General features: G+C 41.8%; 1 protein-coding gene across 2 annotated transcripts in view; it reads left to right on the forward strand.

Annotated features, from left to right (window-relative positions):
- The first annotated feature begins 16908 nt into the window (after window positions 1-16908).
- LOC142140996 (mitochondrial ornithine transporter 1-like) overlaps window positions 16909-20422 on the forward strand; it is a 32403-nt gene continuing 28889 nt past the window's right edge. Inside the window, exon 1 of one of the 2 annotated variants that reach the window (XM_075199045.1) lies at window positions 16909-16927. The gene's annotated coding sequence lies outside the window, so the exon portion shown is untranslated. Of the gene's footprint in view, window positions 16928-17042; window positions 17148-20422 lie in introns of those variants that run through there. The other variant, XM_075199044.1, reaches the window with a different exon arrangement.

The raw sequence follows: 20422 nt of genomic DNA on the forward strand, positions 1-20422 counted from the left end.
GGTCCTGAGACCATCTGTGCATGTGTGACCCGGGGCTTGCTGGCTTGTGCATGGGCACTGAAAGTGGAAAAAAAATCTTATGCAAAAACATCCATTTGTAAAGAAAGTGCCTACTCTACGGGATTCTACGAAGTTGGAGAGGCTTCAGCAGAATCCCATAGGAAATGACAGGTAACACCATCCTCCTTCATCTCCTTCACCTCTGCTTCATCACTCTGTGCCACTCCTCCACCAACAAAGAGTTTGTCCATGGGATATAATGGGTAGCCTAGCCCAGCCCTCTGGGGCATAGCCAACTTTGTACTAATCCCGCCTCTTTTTGTGTTGGTCCTGCCTACAGTTGATTTGGCCTGCCCACATAGGGCCTCTTCCTCACGTGGGCTGCAGAACTAGTGGCGCTATATAAATAAATGATGATGATGATGATGACTTTCAGATTTTTTTTCCAGGGCTACTTTTACGTTCCCAATCCGCCACTGATATCAGAACTGTGGGTTTGAACATTGCAAACAGCCCTGTTGTGGCTAATTGTTCATCAGAGGCACATCGGTATTGGATCGATTTCATAAAGAGGCCCGGTTAGTGCTTATGGAACTTATCTCCAGCTGTCTTGAAGAGTTATTGCCATTTGTGAAGTTTTCCTCCAATTGATATACCATCAGTATTATCACCCGTAGTAACTATCTTCATACATGGTTAATGAGGAGCTGATATATATCAGCACTAACATGCAAACTGGCTTTTGAACTAATTTAATTACCATGTAAGACAACAAACATCCTGCTATTTAAGACTGGGTACACACTACAGAATTTTCCAACCAATGTGTTTTCTGCAAGGATTTTACCTTTGACTGAATTTCCGATCAGTCTGCTGCCTTATGTGTAAATACACAATTTACCTTCTAATCTGCGCTTTTCATCTGATCCTATCTCATGATTAACACAAAATAAACTTTGACTTTTCTACAATGTCATCAGAAATTTTGCTAGCTTCTGTGACTCTGAAACAAAATATTCAGCCTCAAAACCAACGGACAAATGAATCCACCTACAGCACTCTCTACATTTAACAATACAGACACAGTGACAGGTTCTACTCTCTCTCTGGACAGACAGTCATATAAGTGCATACACATTGCAGGATCGGAAAGCGGTTGGAACGAGATTTTTAGTCCTGCCGACCAGTAAAATGAAATGACGATCGGTACTTTGGAACAACTGTTGTTCATCGTGCAAGTATACACACTATATAAGGCTAAAGTGTCAATACTCGGGTGTTTGGCCCGATAGTTTGCTGAGAAACCTGTAGTGTGTACCTAGCCTAAGTCACTGGTGTGTGACAACTTACTGCGATTGTGAATGAGAACACAAACCGCCCTTGCGTGTTTTGGTTTTGGTTTTGGTTTTGTTTGGTTTTGTTTTGCAATTTTGTTTAAAAATCAAATTTTTTTGGACCTAAATTAACCTAACTTAGTGCTCCACCTGTTTCTTGGATAAGTGAGGTAATTCTACAGCTAATAAATTATGAAAAAAACAGTTTAATCCCTGGTAGGCCGTCCTTAATTCTAACACTTGGCTGCAAATTATACCGACAAACCTGGTTGTTTTCCCCTCCATCTTTGACTATTGGCAATGTAGCCATCATCTTTGGGTGTATATTACACCCTCCACTTGTAGTTAAATATAAAAAAATTAGCCTGCATTGACTGTACTTTAAATAGAAATGGACAAAGGCAGCTAGGTGGCAGTCTGTGTTAGCCCCCCTCCACTTGTAGTTAAATAGAAAAAAACCAGCCGGTATAGACTGTACAATATAAATATAAATGGACAAAGGCAGTTTGGTATCTGTCTGCATCAGACCCCCTCTCCACTAGTAGTAAAATAGAAAACATCAGAACATCCTCCAGAGACTGTACCTTGCAATAAGGTGGAATCAAGATATATTTTCCCAGATATGGATCCAACCAGGGAACAGCCACATTTTGTTTCTCCCAATTCAAATGCTGCTGAATCGGTGCCAACAGAACCTCTTAATAATGTTTCTACAAAATTTAAATTAACCAAGAACCACTGTGTAGCAAATTCAAGGTTTACGGGTACTCCACGCCGCCACCTGACCGAAGAGGTTGCGATGGCGCAGAAGAACTAATAAATTATGTCTCTACTGTGCCAGTAATGTACACTTCTTACAAGACTGTCCACTCCGCAGACCACTACCCATTTCTATATTACTTATTACTTATGACTTATTCTTAGTGATGAGAACTACACTGCCAGTCCCAGCCTCCTGTTCTAAAGTACCAGTTCCAGCCTCCTGTCTTGAGATGCCGGTTCCTTCCTCCTGTCCTGAGGTGTCGTTCCTGCCTCCAGCTCTAAGGTCCCACTTCCTGCCTCCAGCTCCAAGGTCCCAGCCTCTGCCTCCAGCTCCAAGGATCCAGCCTCTGCCTCCAGCACGAGGGCCCAGCCTCTGCCTCCAGCGCCGAGGGCCCAGCCTCTGCCTCCAGCTCCGAGGTCCCAGCCTCTGCTACTGCTCCGAGGTCCCAGCCTCTGCCTTCAATTCCGAGGTCCCAGCCTCTGGCTCCACTCCAGAGACAATGCCTGAGTCAGAGAGGGCGCTGCTCTCAGAGTCCACTTCAGATGGGGCACTGCCTTCAGAGTCCGCTTCAGATGGGTTGCTGCCCTCAGAGTACGCTTCAGAGGGAGCGCTGCCCTCAGAGTCCGCTTCATAGGACTTACAGCCTGATTCCAAGAGGACGCTGCCCTTTCAGCCTGCTGCCGAGAGGGCGCTGCCCTTTCAGCCTGCTGCCGAGAGGGCGCAGCACTTACAGCCTACTGCCGAGAGTAAGCTGTCTCTCCAGTCCGCTCCAGAGACATTGCCATTCCATGCGATTCATCCTGAGTTGATATTCCATGCGGTTCATCCCGGACTGCCATTCCATGTGGTTCAGCCTGATTTGCCATTCTGCTCTGAGGCTTCTTACAGTGCAGTCTGCTCTAAAGTTTCTCATAGTGCTGTCTGCTCTGAGGTTTCTCACAGTGCAGTCTGCTCTGAGGCTTCTCACAGTGCAGTCTGCTCTGAGACTTCTCACAGTGCTGTCTGCTCTGAAGCTTCTCACAGTGCTGTCTGCGCTGAGGCTTCTCACAGTGCTGTCTGTTCTGAGGCTTTTGACAGTGCTGTCTGCTCTGAGGCTTCTGACAGTGCTGTCTGCTCTGAGGTTTCTCACAGTGCTGACCAGTCCGGGCCTTCTCCCAACTTTTCCACTCAGTCCGGGTCGTCTTCTGACACCGGTGTTCTCCCCGAAACCCCAGAGACGTGTGTTCAACTGAGTTGACCAAGTCTTGTGCTATATATTTATACAGGGGCCACTGTGGTACTTAGGTTGCCCTCTTACCTGCCAGAGCTGGCTCGTTACTCCAGGATGCTTCCCATCTGTGTCTGGCCTATAAAAGCCTGCTTGTCCCTGTTGTATTTACCTGTTTTGCTTTTCCTGTGTTCTATCCTGATTGATCTTCTGGTATTGACCTCTGCTCGTCCCTCAGTTTTTTGCACCTCTTCCTGTGGCCCTCACTTGACTTTTCTGTGACTCTGTACCTGCTTGCAGCTCTCCAGTGTTTCAGCATTTGCCTGCTGCAAAGTATTACCACCAATACCTGCTTTCAGCTCTCCAGTGTTACAGAAGACTAACCTGTTTCAGATTGTAACTAGCACTCTCCACTACTAGTCCTGCAGATCATCACATCCTCTGTCCGTTACCTTCAGTGCCTTACTTCACAGATTGTCGCACCTTGTGTGTTATCTCCACTACTTCGTGGTAAAGTCCTGCAAACCATCGCATTCTGCAATTTTTTTTTACTGAGTTCTCTTGCTATTTCTGCCATACCCTATCCTAAAACCTGTGTAATAAAAACCATTTCATTCACTACGCTCTCTCTGTAGTCTTATATTGGGAATCCTGACACCCTGTACACTGGCTATTTGGTGCATAAAAAGTGATATTATTTATAACTAGCGTTCGATAGGTGCGATTGCTACATAAATAGCACCAGAAACATTCTCATGCAATTGTGGACAAAATTATACCAAACTAAATGTAATTTAGATGTTGTAAACATTAATTAGCCTCTTTACCACCTTATATTTTTATATCAAAAGACATGAAACATATTTAAATGTTATGATAATAATTCTGTTGCGTATGAATTGCACAGTGTACAGAAATTATTAATTACCACCTTCGTCCAATGGTTAAACTTTAACAGTTCCACCCTTTGATAGTATCACTCTCACCCTTTCAAGATTCAATTGCAGGATGGTAATATAACACTTCACTTTCTGTGATACCTGTCCCTCTTAATTTTCTGTGGTCACCTCGAATGTTTGCCACACTTCAACACAGCAGGAGCACATCTGATATATAAGACAACTATAATAAAAACAACAATTGTAAGGATAAGGAGCTTGCCTATACCAGCAACCAGTTCATGTATCAATTCCCCTAAACCTGAAAACATTTGACAGGATTCAACCATGAGATCCATCCTACTACCTTTTCCCATATCTCTTATAAAGAGAAATTGTTGGCCTTATGAAAATCTAATTTTAACTGTAAGATCTCATCCATCTTATGGTCAATTATTTCTTTAGGGACATCTGTATTATTAGTAATATAACTGGAACATTTAACACCAAACTGGCTAATGTTAGATAATATCCTCCAGTAATTGCAGTGAGATCATTTAGTACCTATTTATGTTGTATTAATTCCTTCTTATAAGTCTGCAGCTCCTTGCCAGTAAACCTGAATGAGTCTTCATACATCTTGGTAATATTGTCAATTAGTTTAGCCAGATCCTGTATGTATCTGTAATTTAGGTTTCCCCAAGAAATCGTGGTGGGGTCCAATGCAACCTTGATCTGAAACCCTGTGGATTCTGTCATTAAATTTCCAGCCATGGGTTCTTCCCCTGGAATCATATTTCTTTTGACTCTGTGATCATATTGTGTATGGAGGTGAGATTGTTCTGTGAATGTCAGTCATTTTATCATTGGATATAGTCATTATTTCAGGACCTATCTTTCCTATAAAACATATTCCTTTGGAGCTTGGCGTTAACCATTTGTAAGCCCTTCGTCCACAAATGTAATATACATCATTTGGAAGGCTAGAAGGTACAATATGGTCCGTTATAATGTTACACAAAGTCTTGGTAAAGTTACACATGCCTAGCATTTATATCTGTTTAAGACATATTTCAGCTTGGTTAATGTTTGAACAGTTACCCAAAGGAACTTTTCCAACCAATACTTTCTTATGTCTATTAACATTGCCTCATTTATGATACCCTTCTGCCTTTTTGATTAAATGTACTTTATCAACGGGTCTGTCATCAAACCTTGTAAAGCGGGCTATTGTCTAATTGTCCTTTCTGCTTCCCAATACTCAAGTTTTTGCATGCGTAAAATTCAGACACAAGAGAGATTTGTCTACCGAGTATTGGCGAAGTGTCAAACTAGGGGATCTTGTAATCTTATACCTCCCTTCTATTGGTATCCTCCCACAATTCAAGAACCTCAGAGATATTTAGTGGAAGGGATAATAATCCTACATTATTTTGTCTCTGAGGCCCATGAGAACACGCCTAATGAAGTCAATTTGTATGACCTGCAAAGGTCCATCTGTAGGAGGAATGTGGGATGGCTATGTTGATATAGCTCTTCCCGTATTCTTTCTCAGACAGGTAAGACAAGACGTTGCTTTCTTACTAGCCTGTGAAGAGAAGCCTGGTGCACACCAATACGCTGTTATCAATTTGCACATACTCTCCTTACCCAGGTGAGTCAGACCATGTGCTGTCTCTGCTAAGCTTGGGAGATATGCCTTGGGAGCTACTGGCTTAACTGGTCCATCTTTCCAGAGGACTCTTGACAACAGCCCTTCAACTTCCAGACAGCTTTCTCCTGTAGGGAACACAAATCCTGCATTTCTATTAATTTCTGTACACTGAGAGCTCCGAAAATCATTCATTTAGTTTAATTTGTTTTTATGAGTGAGCCTGCTGCTCTCTCAGCAGCCTCATCTGCTCTGTCATTACCAAGTGATATGGGGTCCCTGTCGTATGTGTGTGCTTTACACTTCATGACAACTACATGCTTAGGTAGTTGTATGGCTGTCAGAAGTCCTTTTATGTGATGTTAGTGCGTTACTGGTGTGCCTGCCGCTGTTCCTAAGACGCCAGAGTGCCCCAAAATCATGCACTACCCCAAAGGCAAACCTAGAGTCAGTGTATATATTAATGGATTTTCCCTCTGTCAACTCACATGCTCTTCTCAATGCTACAAGTTCAGCTATCTGTGCTGAATGATGTGGACCAAGTGGTTCAGCTTCTATAACACATTTGTCATCTACAACAGCATAACCAGTACATAATTCTCCTGTGACCATCTGTCCATGACAACTCCCACCTACGTAAAATGTAAAATCTACATTTTCTAAGGGGGTCACATATGTCAGGTCTTGAGGTAAAGGTCTGATTAAAATATTTTATACAATCATGTGCATCTGTATACCTGCCAAATTCACCTTCAGCTATAGTCTCCTCTCCTTCCAAACTTTGTGAATCTCGAAGCACATATGGTAGATATAAATCCAGCTACATATGGTAGCTGGATTTAGCACGTTGCACCTTTTAATTGTGATATTTGCAGGTGCCATTAGTGTTAACTCCCATTTTGTGAATCTTGCTGAGGAGACATGCCTAGTTTGGGCACAATTTAGAAGGGCAGATACTGCATGTGGTGTATAGACAGTTGAATCATGTTCCAGTACTATGTAGTCACTCTTACTTAACAGAAGAGCAGTTGCTGCTACACTTCTTAAACCCGTAGGGAGAAATCTTGCCACAGTGTCCAATTGTGCACTTAAGCATGCTACCAGTCAGTTAATGTCACTATGTTTCTGTGTCAAGATTCCTGCAGCACAACCATCACCTTCCGTACAGTACAACTCAAACGGTTTCTCATAATCAGGTACTCCCAGTGCAGGTGGTTTAGTCAAACTCTCTTTAAGGTTAAAGAACGCTTGCTCTGACTCCTCCTTATGACCAAGATCAAGTTTAGAGGATGAGACTAACTCCTGCAATGGTAAAGCCAATATTGAAAAACCTGGTATCTAAGATCTACAGTACCCACACATCAATAAGAAAGTCTAAATCTGTTGCTGGTTCTGTGGGAGTATCATGTCCTGTATAGCCTGAATCCTGTCCATTGTCAAATGTCTTAGCCTCTGGGTGAGACAGTGCCCCAAGTATTTGACCTTTGTCTCTCATGCGTTGTAATTTATCCTTTGCAACCTTGTGTCCTGTTTGTGAGAGATGGAGTAACAAGTGTTTAGTATCAGACTCTGATGACATAAACAAATCAGCACATAGCAATAAATCATTTATATACTGAATTAGAAGTGACCCATTGCTTGGTTGAAAAGATTGCAAAACAGTCATGCAAGGCATGAGAAAAGATACTGGGGTTGTCAATGAATCCCCGGGGAAATCTTGTCCATGGATATTGTACCCCTTTATAGGAGAAAGCTAAGAGGTACTAACATAAAAGTATGGAAACTACTATGTGTGATCCTGGTGTCTCCAACGCATTAACATTGAGGCACACATAGGGTTCTTACTTTGGGTGCTACTTACATATCTTGGTTTGACAGCACTAAAAGCAAACTTAAGATGACTCCTGTTAAAATAGCACAAGTAATGGAGTATGGGTAAAAATATGAACCATACTTCAGCCATTTTGTAATAGAAATTATATTAGTGAATTATTGCTTTAAATGTACACTATGGTTATCTTCTGATCAGTGCTCTTTATGGCTGAGTTTAAGTGGAACAGTTAGCATAAAACAGGATATATGATATAGACATTTTTTGGGAAAAACAGCAAACTGTCCCTCTTCAGATGGTCTATTGACATACATTATAAAAACAGGAACACAGCAGGTATTTTATATAAGTTGTACTTCTGCACAGTCTCACATCTCTTTTTTAACATTAATGCCGTCACTTTTGATGAAGAATGAAGCTCTGGTAATACATTGCCAATGCCATACCTCAAAAGTGAAAACAGTGTTTCCTGTGTTATTGTTTTTTGTTACTTGTTTGATTGTTTATGGGCAGTTCTGACTGATTTATTGGATCTACATTATGCACTGTACTCTGTGGTAACTGCTATGTTTGTTACATATTCTTTTACTAAAAACTTAATAAAAACCCTTTGAGAAAAAAAAAAAAAGTGAAAACAGATCCTTTTTTTTTTCTTCCCCATAAGTGGTTTTACATCTCCATTACCCATGAAATAGCTAAATACTGGGCTGTCGCTTTGCAAACACACATTTCTTAATGTTGACTGTCAGACCTGCTTGTCTTAGGGAAAGATACACCGTCCTCAGCCTATTTAGATGACAAATCCATTGTGTACTAAAAATGACAAAGTCATTCAAATAGGTCCCATAGATTGTAAGCTTGCGAGCAGGGCCTTCTCACCTCTACGTATGTATGTATTACCCAGTATTGTTTTGTTGTATGTTCCCAATTGTAAAGCGCTACGGAATCTGCTGGCGCTATATAAATAAATGATGATGATGATGGGCTGCTGTGTAATTCTGATGGTGCTGAAGAACAGCATCTATTCATAGCTGAATGGATGCTTGTACTCTACGTAGACTCACAATAGCAAAAGAGAAATAACTGCCCCAATTATATGACAATTATCAGTTTATTTTATGCCACTCCCAGATTTATTTATTTTCTCTCAGTTTATGGAAAATTCCCATTTATATATTAAGGGGAGGTGCTACCACATAGTAATATAGTTCAAACTATTCCCGAAAGTGAAAACAGATTGTATACAACTGTGATGCACTGCATCATTTTTCAGCTTTATATTAAAACATACATTTCTTTTGTTTAATTAAAATAATTATCCTTTTTCTTTTACAGATTTATAACTGCACTAAAACCAGCAAAAGAAAAAAGAAATATGATACAAAGGAAGTGTGAAAGAAGTTTTGTATACTAAAATATTTTTGTTATTATGCTAAGCCGCTGTTTCTTACAATTTAATATAACAAAAATCAATACAATTTTCTATTTTACTGTACAGCTCTGCTGTTATATGTTTCCTGTAGTGAATAAAGTTTCCCAATATTGACAATTATAGTATCTATTTTTTTGGAAATTGGGGAAAAGAGGCAGTCATTTGTGGCTTTACCTATATCAATAGTTCATACATGTTTTGGAGAATTGGTACATTACTTTTGTATATATACATTTCTGCTAATCTGTTATAAATCCATCATGAAACTAGAGAATTTTTAATGAAAGTTCCTTAAATTAGTCTTGAGAGTTCAGCAAGTTTCTTTTATAATGTTAGCCCTACATAATTCAATATAAGAAAGTGGGTGAAATATTCGTTATGGGGACACAGATCCAGACATAGAAACACAGACATACTGACGATAAAGAGCAGAACCACTAGCAAAGCAGAAACACAACATAAAACACAGAACAGGAGACTGTTGTACTCAGCACCAATTAAACCTCTTTTTTGAGCCTAGCATACTGTAATGGCATATATACAGGGCTGCCAAGAGGAATTCAGGGCCCTGGTACAACAAATTAATGGGAACCCCCTTATAGTCGAGTATGGTAAAAAAAAATTGCGACGCCTGACGGCGGCGCAAAATTTTTCGGATGTGTGGTCATGCATTTGGGGGCGTGGCAAATGCGCCATTGGGGCGTGGCTAACACATCAAAATTAATAGGCTCTTTTTTAACCCCTCTATGACAGGCCCCCCCTCGTTTTTTTAACCCCTCTATGACAGGCCCCCCCTCGTTTTTTAACCCCTCTATGACAGCCCCCCCTTGTTTTTTAACCCCTCTATGACAGACCCCCAACCCCCCGTTTTCCTCCCTTTACTTACCTTTTCCTTTTCTTCTCTCTTGGTCCTCTCTGCTGCTCTGTGCTCCATTGCTCCAGACTGTCTGAATGGAGCACAGAGCAGCAGAGAGGAGGGACGCCGGCGCCGCGATCACGTGAGTATGAATATCTTTTTTTTTTACTACCCTGCTCCCCCCACCAGCGATCGAGCCCCCACCCGCTGCCAAAAAAAAAATAAAAAAATAGTTTTGAATAAAACCCCAAAACAAAACAAAAATGTTGGTGCGGGCCGGGCCTTTGGCATGCCCGGGCCCGGGTAATTAGTACCCGCTCCTCCCCCCTCTCGGCGGCCCTGCATATATATATATATATATATATACAAGTTAACCCGTGCATGATACTCATGCATTCTAGTCAAATCAAGATACTTAAGGTCTTAAAAAGGTTCTTGTCATGCATTTGGGCCTAGCCCAGGCCTCCTCAGGGGAAGATCGTTACTTCCCGACGCAAGCGCCCTTTTTAATGTGTGTTCATGAGGTAAAATTACCTCACGAAAATGAGTTTGACCCCTCAACTCGTAAATGTAGCCTTTACTACCCCTCCCACGGGGGGAAGGGGGGATGATGGAAGTTAACTGACTTGACTATTCTAATTTTTTTGTCAAATAATGTCAGTATACCAAATTTCAGGTCAATTTGATGAGCCCTTTCTGAGAAAATAGTTTTTTCCACACACACACACACGAATGCACGCCTCTACACATGTGTGTTCATGAGGTAAAATTACCTCATGAAAATGAGTTTGAGCCCTACCAAATTTCAGCCCTTTTTGAATTTTTTTCCCACACACAGAATTTAGTAGGTCAGTGTATAACTCTGCCCAGCAGGTGGCGCTGCAACTTGTTTTTTTTTTCACACACACACAGACGCCACTAAGCATTTATATATTAGATATATATATACTGTAATAGCATATATTCAATCACAAGCACCAGATTGAAATAGTTTATGATTTCATAAAGAAATAACGACTGAAGGTAACAAGATAACATATTAAAGAAAACTTAATGGTAATAATTATGAATCCACCACACCATAACAAATATAATTTCCTGAATGATCATGTAAAAATGTACTCAAACATAATAATACCCCACTTTATTGATACAAAATACTATTAAATACAGTAATAAACTTAAATAAGTGTCATCCCATAGTTTAAGAAAATATGCCATTATTTGTATCAAGCTCTATACCATATTAATGATAAAATATCAGTTATTAAAGCCATCAATATGCTTAATGTACAGTCCTTTTTACAAAACATATATGCCACCTAGTGTTTTTCAATATATAGTACTTAATAATGGGGTAACATGTCATTAAACATTGTAACATATATAACATACATGGATTAATATTCCTGTACAGTAAATGCATTATAGGCAGCCTAGTGAAGGCAGATGCTTCAAATGACGTGACATAATTAGTCAGTTGTAGAGGGACCCAGGCACATCAATGGGGGGGCATGTGTCCTGAGACCTGGGCATTAGTTGGGGGAGTTTGTTTCTGTAGGGATGCAAAACATTCTTCAGTGCAAATCACACAAGATAGCCGGGATAATACTAGGAAGGAAAGAAATGCTGTAAGTAGACAAGGAATAGGTAAGCGAGGCACAGTGAGATTTAGAGCGATAGATACGTAGATGGCTCGGAGAAAAGTTATACCCTGATTCAGGGACGATGGGAAAAACGGAGATAGTGTAAGATGAGCAAAATATCCATCAGAGATCACAGAGTAACGCATACAAAGGAGCACAGTTATTAAATACAAGGGGGTGTAAGAGTTACTTTATTTTCATGGCACCCAACGGCCAGGGGTACCAGGTGGTGCCCAATGCTGACTACAGGAACTTGATTGTTTGTATGCCCCCCAGAGGACCTGGGAGGGCATTTCTTTTAAACATTTTAATTATTTTGTTATTTTTTTCCATTTGAGAGGCAGGATAGGCAACTATCTCGTGGTAACAGATTTGAGGAAGAAAATTCACCTTTAGCTTTGATCTTTTGGTGCCAGATAGAGAGGTAACAACGGAAGAAGTAGAATCTAGACTCTAGACCAAGAGCTTTTAATAGTGAAAGGAGGAGGCTGTGGTCAACAGTGGCAAAGGCCTTACTTAGGTCTAGAAAATAGTGCAGAGAAACTTGTTCTTTAGTTTGTGGTCAATAGTCACAGTGACCACAGCCCTAATTGTTCCATGTTGAGTTCTGAAGCCAGATTGCATTGGGTTTAGCAGGCTAATATTATCGATAAAGGATTTCAGCTGTATACTCACAATATTTCCAGAAGTTTTAATAGTCTAAATTTAGACAATAAGATAAAATGTCCGGTCTTCCACAGTTTCGGGGATGTTCCTTGAGAAAGTGACAAGTTTAATAGATGTGTTATAGGTACGGCCAAGACATGATAGGCAATCTCAGGAAGTATGGGTCAAAGGATTGGCCCCAGCACATTTTCTGTTGTGCAAATGGAAAACTGGTTATTGAAGGATTGTAATCTCTTTATTGTTCTCGATATAGTAAATTTATTCTCCCGTCAAGTGAAAATATGCACAGCAGGTCCAGCGGCTGGCAATGACATTGCCGTTTGGATGGCGACATTGTGACTGTCGACTTTACTATCCATCGACAGTCTCAATGTCACCATGTTAACCTCGTAGACACATTGAACCTGTCTTGCATTTCTGACTGTCGACATCTTGGTGTCAAAAGTCTGGCAGTTGACAGGATCTGTGTTGACAGATTGACTACAATGCGTGTAACATACAATAGATATTTTAGCCAGTGCAATGTTGTTCTTGCAGTCAGTGTACTGGATATATTTTAGCCAGTGTAATGTTGTTTTTGCAGTCAGTGTACTGGAGACAGTGTCAGACTGGGGCATGAAGGTCCCACCGGGGGACTGCAACGCTAGATGCCCACCAGAGGGGGTGTGGCCAGCCCTCAAAGAGGCTAGACCAGACACTAGAGGGGGAGTGGTCAGCCCACGAAGGACAGTTAGCACCATAGTGTAATATATAAAGAATGCAGTGTGTATATGAAGAGTTCACAGTCTAGACCTGCCCCTTACATTGGGCATAACAGTCACCAAAAATCAGGATTGTCCCACTAGACTCAGAACATTTCACAGACTGTCCTACCTGTTCTTGTCACTTTCACCACCTGTGGCTGCAGGTTTCTTTAGTTGCGGCTTGTCTGGATCCTGGAATGTTGGGGGCCCTATTTGGAAGAAAAAATGGGTACATTTAGAAAATTCCATCCAGCCCTGGCGTTAAATCAGTTGGACCCACAATTAATACTTAGGCCTTCCTCCAGCCCCAACATTAAAGTAATAGTATTCCCCTTTAATAAATAAACCTACTTCCCTCCATCTAGACAGCCCCAGCAATAAATTAATAGCATTTACATATAATAAATATATCTATTTCCCGCAACCGTCACTGACATTAAATAATTCATATTCACATTTAATAAATAGACATCATACTCCTCAAACTCAGCCCCGCATTCAATTAATAGCCCCCAAACCACCCCATCTTAAATTAATAGGTCCCGTTATAAAATTAAATTGCCCCACCATCACCCCCCACAAACAAAATAGCACCCATTAGTTAGAAAACCACCTACCAGGCACACATTACTGTGCTCCTTATTCACCATGCTGTGCCTCCTTATGATCACACTGCGCCCTCCATGCTGCTTTTGTCCCCCCCTTCTCCTGGCCCCACTTTATCACACTGTGCAATGCTGCTTTTGATCCCCCCTTTCTCTGGGCACCCCTTCATCACCCTGTGCCATGCTGCTTTAGCCCCCCTTCACATTCTGCCATGCTGCTTTGGCCTCCCTTCACATTCTGCCATGCTGCTTTGGCCTCCCTTCACATTCTGCCATGCTGCTTTGGCCCCCCTTCACTCTCTGCCATGCTGCTTTGGCCCCCCTTCACTCTCTGCCATGCTGCTTACATCATCATCATCAACATTTATTTATATAGCGCCAGCAAATTCCCCTCTTCACTCTCTGCCATGCTGCCTTTGCCCCTTCTCACTCTCTACCCTGCTGCCTTTGCCCCATCTCACTCTCTGCCATGCTGCCTTTGCCCCTTGCTCTCTGCCATGCTGTCTGTGCTCCCCCTTCACTCTCTGCCATGCTGCCTTTACTCCCCCTTCACTCTCTGCCATGCTGTCTGTGCTCCCCCTTTACTCTCTGCCATGCTGCTTTTACTCCCCCTTCACTCTCTGCGATGCTGCCTTTGCCCCTTCACTCTCTGCCATGCTGTCTGTGCTCCCTTTTCACTCTCTACCATGCTGCCTTTACTCCCCCTTCACTCACTGCCATGCTGCTTTTACTCCCCCTTCACTCTCTGCCATGCTGCCTTTGCCCCTTCACTCTCTGCCATGCTGTCTGTGCTCCCTTTTCACTCTCTACCATGCTGCCTTTACTCCCCCTTCACTCTCTGTCATGCTGTCTGTGTTCCCCCTTTACTCTCTGCCATGCTGCCTTTACTCCCCCTTCACTCTCTGCCATGCTGTCTGTGCTCCCCCTTCACTCGCTGCCATGCTGCTTTTACTCCCCCTTCGCACTCTGCCATGCTGCTTTGGCCCCCCTTCACTCCCTGCCATGCTGCTTTCATCATCATCATCATCAACATTTATTTATATAGCGCCAGCAAATTCCCCCCTTCACTCTCTGCCATGCTGCCTTTGCCCCTTCTCACTCTCTACCCTGCTGCCTTTGCCCCATCTCACTCTCTGCCATGCTGCCTTTGCCCCTTGCTCTCTGCCATGCTGTCTGTGCTCCCCCTTCACTCTCTGCCATGCTGCCTTTACTCCCCCTTCACTCTCTGCCATGCTGTCTGTGCTCCCCCTTTACTCGCTGCCATGCTGCTTTTACTCCCCCTTCACTCTCTGCGATGCTGCCTTTGCCCCTTCACTCTCTGCCATGCTGTCTGTGCTCCCTTTTCACTCTCTACCATGCTGCCTTTACTCCCCCTTCACTCTCTGTCATGCTGTCTGTGTTCCCCCTTTACTCTCTGCCATGCTGCCTTTACTCCCCCTTCACTCTCTGCCATGCTGTCTGTGCTCCCCCTTCACTCACTGCCATGCTGCTTTTACTCCCCCTTCACTCTCTGCCATGCTGCCTTTGCCCCTTCACTCTCTGCCATGCTGCTTGTGCTCCCCCTTCACTCTCTGCCATGCTGCCTTTACTCCCACTTGCTTACGTTCTTGCACTTACCTTTTCTATTGGCTTCTTTCTTCTCTTCTTCTGTCTTCTCTCTTCTTTCTGACTCCTCTCTGCGCCACTCCTCACTGAATATCAGGCGTGATGATGTCATGCCCGACATTCAGTGCGAATGGAGCAGAGAGGAGTCGGGGAGCGCCGTGGTCACGTGAGTATTTTATTTTTTTAAAAGTTACTTGCTCCCCCCACCAACAAAGAGGGGAGCGATCAGGGTCGGGGCCTACCGGGGGATAGCCCGACATCCCGGTGGCCCAGACTGACCCTGACTAGAGATATTTTAGCCCATGTAATGTTGTTCTTGCAGTCAGTGTACTGGAGATATTTCGGTCAGTCATGTTGTTCAAGCTCTGTCATGCACCCTCATTAATTTAAGTGTATCCATTTTTTAGAAATATATTGTTGTTGGCAGTCAGTTATGCTTCATATAGTCCCTGTGTTAGGGGGGATCACTGCTCCCTTTAGTGGCAATTATTTTTACTTTTTATAAATATGTTTGTTTACATTCATATATTTTTGCAGATTGTGCATTACGTGCACCCTCAATGAGTAACAGACTATGTTGAAATGACAAGAAATGTGTTGTGATGTCCTCCTGCTCCAAGATGGTGCAAGTCGGAAGTGAGTTTGCAAGGTTAACAGCAGCAGTGAAGAGCGACCTGTCCCCATTTGCACTGGTACACCTTGCAAAATATCCTCAGTCCTCAAAAGTTGCCATTTACAACACAAATCTATAATACCTAGCCTTATAAAACAGAAATCCCATTGTGTGTCATATCTTACGTGAAAGTGTTATAAGCATGCTCAGAAATGGACTTTACACCAGTGAACGCATCCAATTAATTTCCAAATGCAAATGACACTTGCGACCGCCTACAACTTGACGGTTGAGGCGGGGCAGGAAGGGTAGGATGCACGTAGGCAATATACAGTGGGGCGTGCCGAGATTGAGCATACAAACATCCGTCCTACAGGGCAATTGTAAGTGCTGACTGATAGTGATGACTACACGTATGCAGGCCAGAACATGTGTTTGCAAGTAATAGAGACGTAAAAAATTGCATTTTATGTACAGTACACGTTAAGGACTTTCTGATTTCATGTAAACAAGAAAAAATGTTTTTGTTACATATATTTGTAATAATGATTATAGTATTAATAGTTGATGAATTAATTTTATAAGAAAAAATTTGTTGCATTTGTTCCGATGGGACTTAATATTCCTGACATACATGTGCATATCCTGCAGTGTGTTCTGTCTGTTTGTCTGCATACGGCAAGTGACGTACAGCCAGAACACACTTGTACCCATATTCAGATGGAAACGTTTCTACTTGAATACAGGCATACTGGCATACAATTTATGTCTTTATGTCCTATTTTTTTTTTTAAAAAAAACACATGTTGCGTTCACATTGTGTTTGAGGGTGAATCAGGCCCAGAGTGTCATGACGTCACAATGGCACTTGAAGGCATAGTTCTCCGAGCAGACAGCTGGAGGTGACCCACAGAGTACAGGAGAACTAGTTCGGGCAGCAACTGTGTATGTGGATTACTGTGCTACCCTCACATGATCCTCTAATCTAACCCAGGTTTATCAATGTGGAAAACATGCTCAAAGAAATCTGCTGACTCAACTTCTCATTGACGTGCTGCAAGCTGAGGTAAATCAGAGGCCTGTGCACCAGTCACACAGTAAGTTTGGGTTTTTTTAAGTTAAAAAAAAATATCCTGAATGATCAACTTTCCCTGACTTTCCATGTTCCTAGTACGTGGCAGAAAGAGGCCGTGCATTCACTTGCTGCCAGAGAGGGATGTTTAACTCCATGGCTGCTTCTAAAACCATTCATATAAAGCAAAAACTGCTGAAAGAGCTTTATAATTGAAGTGCTATACCTTGTAACACATCAATTAGGTAGGTGGCGTGGTGTAATATTGCTGGTTTATCTTACCTCTACATATGTAATATGTATACATTAGAGGGGGTGGTTACCTTTATGTTATATGATGGGATGTATAAAGTTTACTTGTTCATTGTTTTTTGCTGAGTGATAAATCTCTGAAGCCATGAACGAGATGTCCACCTCATTTTGTAATATACATTCCAAAAATGGATAATAGGATGATCTGCAAAAAAAGTTTGACTTCATTTTTTTTTCTACCATCTTATAGTTGAAAAACATAATTTAAACTTATCCGCTCCTCAGCAGCAATAAGAGCTAGGTCTGTGCCTATGTAAACAATATTGAATCGCAAATGGACGCATGTAACTCGCCCCACCCAATTCAACCACGTCCCTTTCAATTAGATTGTAAGCTCCCAGAACCAGGTCCCTCTTTTCTTCTGTCTTCTTGTCTTTTGCCATCTCATTAACATGTGCATACTTGTATTTGCTTCTTCATGTCCGTATTATGCTTTACATCTGTCCAGTGTTTTTGTTGTTTAGTTGGTTCATTATTTTACTTGCTTTTTTATTATATTTTATGTGTAATATGTACTATAATGTCTAATTCCTCACTTTGCCACACTGCTGAATATTTTGCCAATTTATATAAATCATGAGATTAGTTTCTTAATAATATAACCCCTAAACCCAACCCGCCGGTCTGTATGTGTCGCAATGTAGCGTGCTGCCATTCCTCCTATTAGTCACAGGACAGCCTAGACCTATATGTAGCTCTCTATTTGTGGGCAGCACGGTGTCGGTGGGCAGCACGGTGGCTAAGTGGTTAGCACTTCTGCCTTACAGCACTGGGGTCATGAGTTCAATTCCCGACCATGGCCTTATCTGTAAGGAGTTTGTATGTTCTTCCTGTGTTTGTGTGGGTTTCCTCCGGTTTCCTCCCACACTCCAAAAACATACTGGTAGGTTAATTGGCTGCTAACAAATTGACCCTAGTCTGTGTGTATGTTAGGGAATTTAGACTGTAAGCCCCAATGGGGCAGAGACTGATGTGAGTGAGTTCTCTGTACAGCTCTGGGGAATTAGTGGCGCTATATAAATAAATGGTGATGATGATGATGATGATTTATAATGACAAAGGGCATTGCAGAGTGATCATTTTACCTGTCATGTCATTACAGGGAAAGACGCACGATTTCAAGTAAAGGGGAGTTGCTAGCGTGCCCCCTGTCCCCCTATTTTCTGTACATTGAAGGACTAAGCCTAATTACTTATAAACAATTCCACTCTACTCAAAGCATTGCCCTCTAAAGAGCAGATAAACGCACTTCTGGTACATAAAAATGTACCAAAATCCGTGTAAAACTATGCCTGTTCTAAATGTTTTTTTTATTCCTGATTAAATATGTCCAGCATGGTTTAATTTGTAGAAATAGGTATTTTTCAAAAACACTACTCGGTGGTGCTTCTCTATCTGGCATGATTCTGGAAAAGAATGGGGGTTTGACTGAACAGGAAGCAGTGTGTAAGCTCATTGCACAAAACTTATCTGTTTGGGTCAACTCCCACTCAATATACTCTGGAAAATGGTTTAAACGCCAGCAAGGTAAAGGTAAAGTTGTTAATTCACTAAAGATCATAAGAGGCTGTCTAGTGACTGCTTAGTGACTGGTGTTCATTCAAGGATCTTTTCTGATTCTAATAAGACAAAGGGCAACTGAGAAAGTGGGTCTAAAAGGTACATAGACTGCACAACCACATTGACCAAGATGTAAATATAAAATAGGTGAGAGGAAAATAGACAATCATCTTTATTACTCATCATATAGGTCACAGGGGGCTTAACCTCTACTGAAAATTACTGTATCGGTGTTCACACACAGGCTGATCCTGCCACTCAAGTTGAGTGGCAGGATCATTGTTCAATTTGGCTACCGAATCTGGTGGATTGGCTCGTGGGCTAAGCAAGCTGATCACTAGCAGCTTCACTTCAGTCTTCTTATGTGGATAGAAGATGACCGCATGTGCTTAGGTGATAGAAAATACCTAACGATCCCATTTTCCACTATGCTTATATCATTTTTTTTAATAAACGATTTACTGAGAACTTCAACTGTAAAAAAAGAAATATATATATTAAAAAAACAACAGGGCTACACGTAACAGTTCAAAGCAATAAGTAACAACAAGTGCAGCTCAGTTAGTTTAATGTTTAAAGTTAAGGAATGGAAAAGAAGACGTAGAAGAGTGAAAGATAGGGAGTGAGGGGATCCCTCAGATGACAAGGTAGCAATAGTAAAAGAGAAGGATTTAACAGTGGACAATAACAATTAGGACAAAGTTAGGAATAAAGGGAGGACACGCTATTAAATTGGGTCAATGGAGACCAAGTTTTAAGAAAGGAAACAGTCCAATTCTTTAAGATACTTGTCATATGTTCCATTTTGTAGATGAACCAAATCTTTGCTCTAAGGGCTTGCATAGAGGGAGGATTTTGGTCTTTCTAAGAGCTAGCAATCAAACAAGTGGCCGCACTTCGAACGTGTCTGGGGAGCTTATGAAGATGCCTCAAAATGTTTGGGAAAGGGAGCAGAAGTAGGGCATAGTGCGGTTGAAAAGGGAGGTCAGTGGAAGGGAATGTGTTGGCTAAAGTACAAACTTTAGACCAGAATCTCTGTAAGACCAGACAGGTCCCCCAGATATGCCAGAATGAACCTGGTTCTTTCCACTATGCTTATACTGATCCTATCAAACTCAATAGGATCATTATCTAACATAAGGTTTGTTTAGGAGCCACAGAACTCAGTGGTATATTGTAACATATGTTTATGAGCCAGTAGAATGGAAAACAGAGCTATAACAGGGTCCAGGCCTTCTCCAATTATAGTCAGCGGTTTAACAATAAAATTAACCAAAATTGATAAGTTTGCTGTATAGTTCAAGGACCTTGTGGAGACAGTTCTTCAGTGACACATATCCTGACACTTGCCGACAAAGGGCAGGGATTAACATCACAGTAATTACCAGCACCTGGTATGTGGTGGGAACTATAGACAGATATTGTAATAAACCCCATCCCCACAGGGTTCTTTTCATTTCTATGATGTTAAATCTTGCTCCTGTTCAGCAAGTATAATACACTGCCGAAATATATTGGTCAGAAGTTTCCACCTATGCTCATATCAACATGCACTCTGGCAATCACTGGGGGACCTCAATGAAATATACTGCAGAGGTCATCAACCAATCATATTCTAGCTGTCTTTTTGTATTATAGCTTAAGAAAA

The sequence above is a fragment of the Mixophyes fleayi genome, chromosome 2, assembly GCF_038048845.1.
Source record: "Mixophyes fleayi isolate aMixFle1 chromosome 2, aMixFle1.hap1, whole genome shotgun sequence".
Taxonomy (NCBI): domain Eukaryota; kingdom Metazoa; phylum Chordata; class Amphibia; order Anura; family Limnodynastidae; genus Mixophyes; species Mixophyes fleayi.